Source organism: Mytilus californianus, unplaced genomic scaffold (assembly GCF_021869535.1).
Source record: "Mytilus californianus isolate M0D057914Y unplaced genomic scaffold, xbMytCali1.0.p SCAF_2, whole genome shotgun sequence".
Taxonomy (NCBI): Eukaryota; Metazoa; Mollusca; class Bivalvia; order Mytilida; family Mytilidae; genus Mytilus; species Mytilus californianus.
This window is the reverse complement of record NW_026262668.1, coordinates 33,485,719-33,494,965: the sequence shown is the minus strand read 5'-3', so window position 1 is coordinate 33,494,965 and position 9,247 is coordinate 33,485,719.

The window sequence follows — 9,247 nt, the reverse complement described above, 5'->3', positions numbered from 1 at the left end:
GACTGAGATACAATCAATCAAAAATTGGGGAAAACGATCTATAAATATATATAATGTACGTAAAAAGCATCCATACCAGTAAATTTTATTCCCTTTGAATTTCAATTCCCCCAAATTCCTGTCCCAGAATTCCAAGGTTTCGTTTTATGTCAGAAATTCAGTTAAAGTCTCGGTTTGTAGATTTAAAAAATGTGTCGAAAAACAAAATAAACATCAAATCAAAATTGACGACGAAAACGCTTCAACCACAGTACTGTTATTTCAGTTCTAATGCATCACAAATCGCACAGTGCTAAGCACTGCACCTGGATATGTTAGTTTCATTTGGCATACATGAATATGCAGCCGCTGTTGTAAATATCAAATTTGCGTGAACTTAGAAATTTTAGAATTACACAACCGTGGTCCGATTTTTAATATGTATACGTTCAGGATTGTTTAAGTACAATAGGAATAGATTGGTAAGAGTCATTCTACATCATACTTATGAGGACATCTGGTATCCAAATTATTTAAAGTTACTTAAATTACTGTTTGTTTGGTGCACTTTTTAGGTGTATATATAATTTATTTATTGTGTACAGTATTAATTTTCCAACGCCTCCGTAAGAAGGATCGTTTACTACTGTCTAGACATTTTATATATATATATGCATAATATATTTTTGATGAATACAATTATATAATTCAATTTCAGATCAATGCCATGTTCTAACAAATATTTACAAATTTACAATGCATAATGATCTTCATTTAAAATTGCTTCAGTTTACTTTGGAAGTTCGCCCACTTTTATTATAAACAGTTTGGCAATAAAAGTATACATGCTTATAATTATTCATGTTTTCTCTAATATTTTCCTTGCACTTAAAGGTTAAATTGCAACAAAATCTAAATAAAAAGTTAGAATACACAATACAACAAATAACTCGATAATTGTGGTTCGATACCGACATGATTTATAACGAATTTTGTTAAAAAGTCCTATAAAAACACCATGGCCAACACGACTAAAAAAAAACCCACACTAATAATAAAACATACAGAAAACTAAAGACTGAGCAACACGAATCCTACCAAAAACCAAGGTTTTAAATTAACTCATGTTCTCTTGAATAGTCAGCAGTGCCTTTTAATTGTTTTTTTTTCGTTGGGATGCTGTCTTATTGACGTTTACCCACATATCCTTTTATTAATAGAAACATTATATCAACTTAATAAATAAATGAATGATGTATGAAAGCTATCATGGTGTGCTGCACGACCTAGTATTACACATGAGAGATCGGATTCATCTTAACAATAACAATATATGTGTACAGTGGTCTTCCTTTCCTTTGTTGGATACATAAAAAAAAAATTTAACGTCTAGAAAACTTGTAAAGGAAAACAATACGTCTGCGTTTTATGTCAAAAAAGCACACCCATATACATATACGCTTAATATAGATGTAAACAAAACAACATATGCACTATACAAATGAATGACAACTTTTGGAAATGTGTATTTTTGTCAACACAGGCTTGCTATGTTTGATGGGATGAAGGAATGACAAACAGACAAATATGCATGAATTGAAAACTGTCATTTATTATTAAAATGACGAAGAAGCAACACAATGAAAAACATGTATAATAATTAAATCAATAAATCATATTTATAAACAACATATATGGTTATAATGACAAAACCTTATTGACCTATCCCATCAAAGATGGGGTTACATTCGCCCATCAAAGATGGGGGTTACATTCGAATATAACACTGACTTCTTGTATAACAAAGTAAAATATGAATCTGATGTGCCTAACCGAATGAATGTTGAATATACACAATACTCCAATTAAACAAAGTTAAAATATTTAAAATTTAAAATGGTTTCAAAAATAATTTATTATCGAAATAAGTTATCCAGGGAGGGATGGTGGGTATAATTTCAGTTCCAAAATTTTACTGCCACTTTCTATCTGCAAACTGAAGCGCTATCTGAGATCAGATAACATCAGGGGAAGGAACTAACTTAGTATTAGCATTTCTCCAACATAAAGTCAAAGCGTTATGCCGCTTTCTACATTACCGCCTAGTTTGCCAAAAAAATCATTTTTGATAAAAATTCTTTATATACAGCATTATCGAAGTCGTTTAAAGTTATAGTTGTGTAAGCACTTTTTGTTTTTGATTTGAACTTTTCATTCTTTTTTGTAACGTAAATGCGTTAATATATCACATTTTAAATTGTAGAAATATTGTTTCTCTAATTCTTCGTCAATTTATCCCTTTCTGCACCCATTGTATAAAAAAATTTAATCAACGTGTGGTTCGTTTGATCTCAGTTCTTCATTGGTTAAAATCCGATTATGACGTCGAATTTACTTGCTTTCCTCTGAATTTCCTATTGTGACGGCATGAAAAAAGGCGACCATGCCTGATGACGTCACATAGAAAGAACACATCTTTTTACAGATCATTCGAAAAGACGGAATAAGTTTGCCTGCATATTGTTTGAAATTCATTAGAGAAACAGATTCAACCACCAAATCTCGTGTAATACGATATTTATCCACTCTCGACAGTTAAATTTTAAATATTTAAAACGCTCGGCGAGCCTCGCGTTTTAAATTTGAAAATTTAACTGTCTCGAGTGGATAAATATCGTATCACACTCGATGCAGTGGTAGAATCTATATTTATTCACTCTATAAAACTTTGACTGTTCTTGATAAAACCCAGGTCAAAGTAAATATTTTGTCGAAATTTGATGAAATTAAACGAGCCAAATCCATTTTAGTCAAAGTGTTGGGTACCCCCTTAAAAGACTTTATTTTGCATTTTGGAATAAAATCATTGTAAGGATACATGTATATGCAACCTGCATAACTTTAAATAATTTGGGGTTTCTTATAAAATTTTACCACATATACTAGTATACCTTTTGAATTTATTATAAGCTTCGGTTTTACGTCTTACCAGAATAGATATCTGCAATGCTGTTTGTTTACTTTTTGCAGCAATTTCCTTTTAAACTGCCGACCAACTGGAAGTAGTATTCGTAAATCTCATAAAGCTCATCATTCTGGAAGTAGTGTTTGATGTTCTTGGCGGATAAATGGCGTTGGTTAAGTCCACCTTCAATAAAAAAAAAAATAGAAAAGTAAACATTAATATAGTTCATTAAGATATTTATCTACTTTTCAAGCCAGTAGTCTATAAGCGCATGCATCGATTAAGACGCGACAATTATGATTTCTACTTTCTATAAAATACACTTTGGCCAATAGACCGGACGCGTCGGGCTCGATGTCAAACTGTTAGGGAAACAAAAAGCAATCCATGAAGGAATTCAACGGATATCCTGCTTGCCTCAACTCATTTATGAGGGTGCTCCTCAGAATGGAGGTATCTACCCGAATACAAAAAAATGGGTGTTTTCGTTGAGGTCCGCGTTGGTGTAAAAGAATGATAATAACATGAAATTACAAAAAAAAATCCAACAAATTAAATAAAAACACGTTTGTTTGGTTATATGTATTCTTATCAAAATGATTATTGTTGTCGAGCTATTTGTGAGGGTTGTATAGGGGTTTTAGGGATATTGATGATTTGTCATTTTTATTTTAGCGATATAGTATATTTTCTGTTTTATTTATAGGGATGTGGATTATTTTGATTCTGAAATTTGATGGATACTTGACGATTTTTTTTTAGGGATATGGGATATTTCTTTATAAATTAAAGGGATATGAATTATTGGTGCACCCCCCCCCCCCCCCTCCCCCAATACAACCCTCATTTGTTTTATAATTGAATTTACTTGAAAATGCATAAGGAGGGTATTTCAACGCGAATAACTTTTTTTAAAATTTTTGACAAGTTCATTCCACGGGGGGGGGGGGGGGGGGGGTATTATTAACTCGCTGCTTTCTTTTTGTTTTATTCGGAATTGTAACATGCATTTTCTGATAGGATAGCTAACTGCTTTACCTTGCATAAACGTGTGTAAAATGTATTTCAGTATTTATCTTCAAAATAACAACTCGTTGAACGGATAAAAAAGGATAATCTACATAAAGTTTCTTCCATTTCTGACGAATGTGCTATTTTGATACTTTAAAGATTCTTTGTATTATGAAAAATATGTGAAAAAGTAAGCACTAAGAATTTCTAAACTTTCATACCTTGTGTTCATTCATAAAAAAGATGAACTCGTCCGCGTGCTAACTGGATGTCAATTAAATTACTGTATACGTGTGTTTAAATAGAAATGTAATTATAGGTAAAGTTGAAAATTTATAACTATGTCCAATTGAACTGTAGAAAATTGAATAACAATTACCAGTCCAAATAAAAATAAGTGTGAGGGGTAAATTGGGCTGGGAGAAAATGACAGATTTTATTTGATGATTTCTTGTAATAACAACCGAAAAATAATTGACCAAACTTTTTGCTGAAATTTCATTAACCTATATGTCTGTCTTAACATAGTTTTCGGATCACTCATTAGCGTAATTATAGCAATACAAAGTTTGGGCTTCAAAAGTTAACAAAACTATTGACTTTTTACAGAAATTTTGTCTTTTTAAAAGGGTACCTTTTTGACAATTGTTACATCTATTCATAGCAAAATCATTTCTAAAAATAATGCAAAAAATTTCATTCTAATTACTTAATTGGTATTGTCATAAACTGCAAAAGTGAACCATGATATAGCAAACATCGAATTCCCTCACAGAATCTTGTTACGCACTATAGATAATAATTGTTATGCATAAACAGATAGATATATGAATGGGTCATTATTAATTCTTTGCACAAATATATGAATGGATCGGATTTTTGGTCTTAGGCATTTTATGAATGGGGGGTGTTTTTCAAATCCCACCGGCACACCTGTACCTACTTTTAACCGAAGTACCCCCCCCCCCCAAACCTCCCCAACCCCCCTCCCCCCGTGGCTCATTCACCCGGTTAAAAATACAATATGAGATTAATTTACCCTGACTAGGCATTCTTTTGTAGTTACCAATACTGTTTGATTTATTTACCACATACTCTTTAATTTAAATAAAATATATGTAAAGGGACCGACCACTGATCTGTGTGATTTTGGAGGGGGGTGTAATTAGGTTTTTTTTCATTTTTTTTTTTCTTTTTCAAATTGAACTTTTTTGACTCAAGTTTGTTCCCCAATTACTGGCGGATTGTTTGTCTTATTTTCGAAAACATACCTTGACCACCCCCCCTAATAACCATTACTCATTTTATTTACCCTATATGAAAAACGATTGGTCAGTATGTAGATACACCATGGACAGGACAAAAGAATACTCGACAGCGAATGCACGGAACCTATTGTATTCTTAAACCAACCATGGCACATATTATTTACCCTAATGAAAAACGATTGGTCAGTATGTAGATACACCATGGGTAGGACTAAAACACACTCAAAAGCAGAGCTTTCTCGTGCATTTAGTTCCACCCATCGTGTATCTACATACTAACCAACAGTTTTTCATAGGGTAACTAATACAAAATTAGTGATTTAATCTGGAACTACTATAATACATTGTGTTCTAGTAATTTTAGGTAAAACAGTCTAGTGAAATATGGATATGAATATTTTTATTCGGTGAGTAATTTTGGCATTGCCGGCTTTTTTTTTTTGCATCCAACGTGGCATCAATCGGCTAACCTTGGGTGACTCTGCTTCTCTCCATCTACGGAATCGGCAGAATTGTGACAAATGACGTGGCATTTGCCAGAATTCCCTATTAAACTCATAATAAAGGAATGTTCATTAAAGATCCGATTTTGATATCCATCTGTTCTAAATGCCTTATGAAATTAAATGTAATGATGATGCTTGTGTCTTTCAATTGAAAGAAAAATGGTTCACGGAGAATAAAAGAGACCGACCACATTTGATAATAATAAATTGGGTTTTTTTAAGTCTGGTATATGCAAAACGGTATTTTTTTCTAGCGAAATCCTAAATTGCACATTATCGAAATGCCTCAGTTGAAAGTTGCCTCGTCGGATGGAGTCTGTCGTTGTACTTTGAGATATAAATAGGGGTTTTGGGTATATATGCATCGAAGTAGGCATACTATATAGTCTGTGTTTGGGCCATGTTTTTTCGCGTGCAGACACAAGGAATTATTTTCCGAGTAAAATAACATGCGATAAAATCAATTTATTCTTATTATGTAAGTACATATATATATATATATATATATATCAGTTTTATTCATGATCGCCCAAATTTCTTCAATTAAACACAAGTGATTTTTAAGGTACCTTTATGGATGAAACGTTCGTGACTTGAAAGAAAATTGAGTGAAGGCCAATAACACATATTCATAAAAGATCCCCCCCCTTCCCTAATTTAACTACGTGGATCAAAATCCATATAAGTCTTTTTTTTAATTTATTGTTCCTTTTTTATTACTGAATACATGTTATTCTAACCTCGCAGTAGTTACGTAGCTGACACTAATTGATTGTACCAAACTTTAACATTTAAATTATATGACGTAAGAAGAAAACTGAGTCTAAAATAAAAGATTATATAATAATTTGAATTTATAATTTCTGACAAAAGCATATTTAATAACCAGAGCGTAAGGACGTTGCATATACATTGGAAAATTTCCAATTGTCTACTATAGTCTACGATTTCTTTGTTGGAAAAAATGTTAACCAGCTAGATTAGGATTGCATATGATAGAAAATATTGTTTTTAATTTATTGAGGTTAGAAATTATGAATTATCTAAAATAAAATTAGTGATTTAATCTTGAACTACTATAATATATGTGTTCTAGTAATTTCAGGTAAAATAGTCTAGTAAAATATGGATATGATTTTTTTTTTCGGTGAGCAATTTTTGCAATGCTGGCATTTTTTTTGCATCCAACGTGGCATCAATCGACTAACCTTGTGTGATTCTGCTTCTCTCCATCTACGGAATCGGCCGAGTTGTGACGAATGACGTGGCATTTGGCAGAATTCCCTATTAAACTCATGATAAAGGAATGTTCATGACATGTTATAGACGAGAAGTGTCATGGTGTAAATTTTGATGACTTAATTTCTCAATTGTTGTGTACTGTTTTATTTTGTCCCATGAAAAAATTACCACCTTTTCTTTTACTGTTTGATGATAGCTTATAGATAATTTTGCTATACGGTTTTCGTACTGTTTTGTCAAATTATTCAATTATTGGAAATATTGCAACTACCTTTCACTTGACATGACGAGAGGAATATTTTACATTCCCCTCCCAACCCTGTATTGATTCGTAAACGAATATAAAATTTTGGTGGTGTTGCCCTATTAAACAAAAATGGCATGCCGCGAACATTAACTTTTTTTTGTGTTTTTGTGTTTTTGTTTTTGTTTTATTATTTATTTTATTTTTTTTTTCGGAGGGGGAGGCATTCTTTCTTAAATTTAAAGAAAACATCTTACTTCCATCGAAAACTACAATAAATCATATCAAACGCAATCATTATATTTGTTTTTCATCATATGAATCCCTGAATCGCCAATCTCATCATGCAAAATTTGGGATAAAAGGACTTTTAAAAGCGGTAGAAATATTTACAAACTTTTAATGTATTAGCGATTCAAATTTAAAGATGTTAGAATAATAAAATTAAGTTTTATCTTATTATATGTATATCATGCATTTGGAGTGTTCAAATAAAGCTTAAATGGTCTGTATTTGAACGGTTTTATGCTTGTATCTAAATTGGGAACTTTACATGAAATATGTCGCGCTCTTTGCGCGTTAAGGAAATTTTTCAACCCTTTGGAGATCCGTAGGGGCCTGATACAAGCGTGACACGAAAAGTTCTGGTTACTTTTAAGAGTACAGCTTGCTATTCGTATGGGTTTTGCTCATTGGTGAAGATCGAACGGTGACCTATAGTTGCTATCATTTACGTCATTTGGTCTCTGATGTACAGTTGTCTCATTAGCAATCATACAACATCTTCTTATCTTTATATTGCAACTCTGACCTGTTGCAGCAGCCGGACTCTGGTAATTACTGACGTCAACCTTAATCTATTGTATTAATTACTCTATAAATATACCTCGTAAAAAAAAATGAAAACTCATTAAGTTTATCATACTATATAATGTTTTAGTTATTAGTTCTTTTTAGATATTGTTGTGTGGCCTTGAGCTGTTTTCTGTTCTTTGGTCGGGTTTTAGTCTCTTTGACACATTCCCCGTTTCCATTCTCAATTCTATTGTAAGCATAAACATAAAGCTAAAGATAGCCACTTAAAATAAGTTAAATTCAAAGTCTAAACAAAAATTAGAAATGACAGTTACTGCCAACCGTTCTTTCCACAAGATTATTTAAAGTCTGTAGTTTGCACTTAGTAAATACAGCTGTTTCACAAACCACACCTCTTTTGGGGAGATATATATAATAATCATAGATATTTTGTTTGTTTACCTACTGGTTCTCAGATATGATCCCTATGTTTCATCTCATAGAGACACAACTTGGAAATTTTACCAGTATAAATACACATGGATAGCGGCCAAATGGAATTCTGAGGAAGTGAAGGGGTATTACAGATTTTTGTATAAGTTTAAACTCTTAGAAGGTTGAGGAATATAAATGTTGAAAATATGCTGCACAGTCCTATATTTTTACCTTTGAAAAAAACAGCAGTGCATATATGAACTTTCCATTCTAGAATATATTTTTTACGAAACTTCACAAGTTTTAGCCGTAAAGGTAGTTCCTATGGGAAATTGCATTGTCTATATTTAATTTACAGAAGTGCAACCTCTATCTTAAACATATAGTCTTACAAGATAACGATTTGAAATATTATTCATGATAAATATCCATAAATGCCATAGATATAAAATTCAAATTGTGAAATAGAATTGTGACCAAAATTCGATTTATTTGTTTTAAGGCGAAGTGTATGTAATATAACTACTCCACAGAATGTTTTTATATTTTACATGTGGATTCTGCTTGTAAAATTACATCAGAATATAAAATAAAAAAGGGGGTAACCGTTTCCGTTTTTCAGATACAAGCTGTTAAAACTAACAGCATGATACGCCAGAAATACAAAGTATATAATAGAGGAAAAATCTTAAAAAACGGCAGATATTTTTACTTTATCATTATTTTCTAATTCGTTGGTTAACAGAATTTTTTTTTAAATTCGAAATGCGATTCAAAAATAAACGACGAATCCATTGGTGCA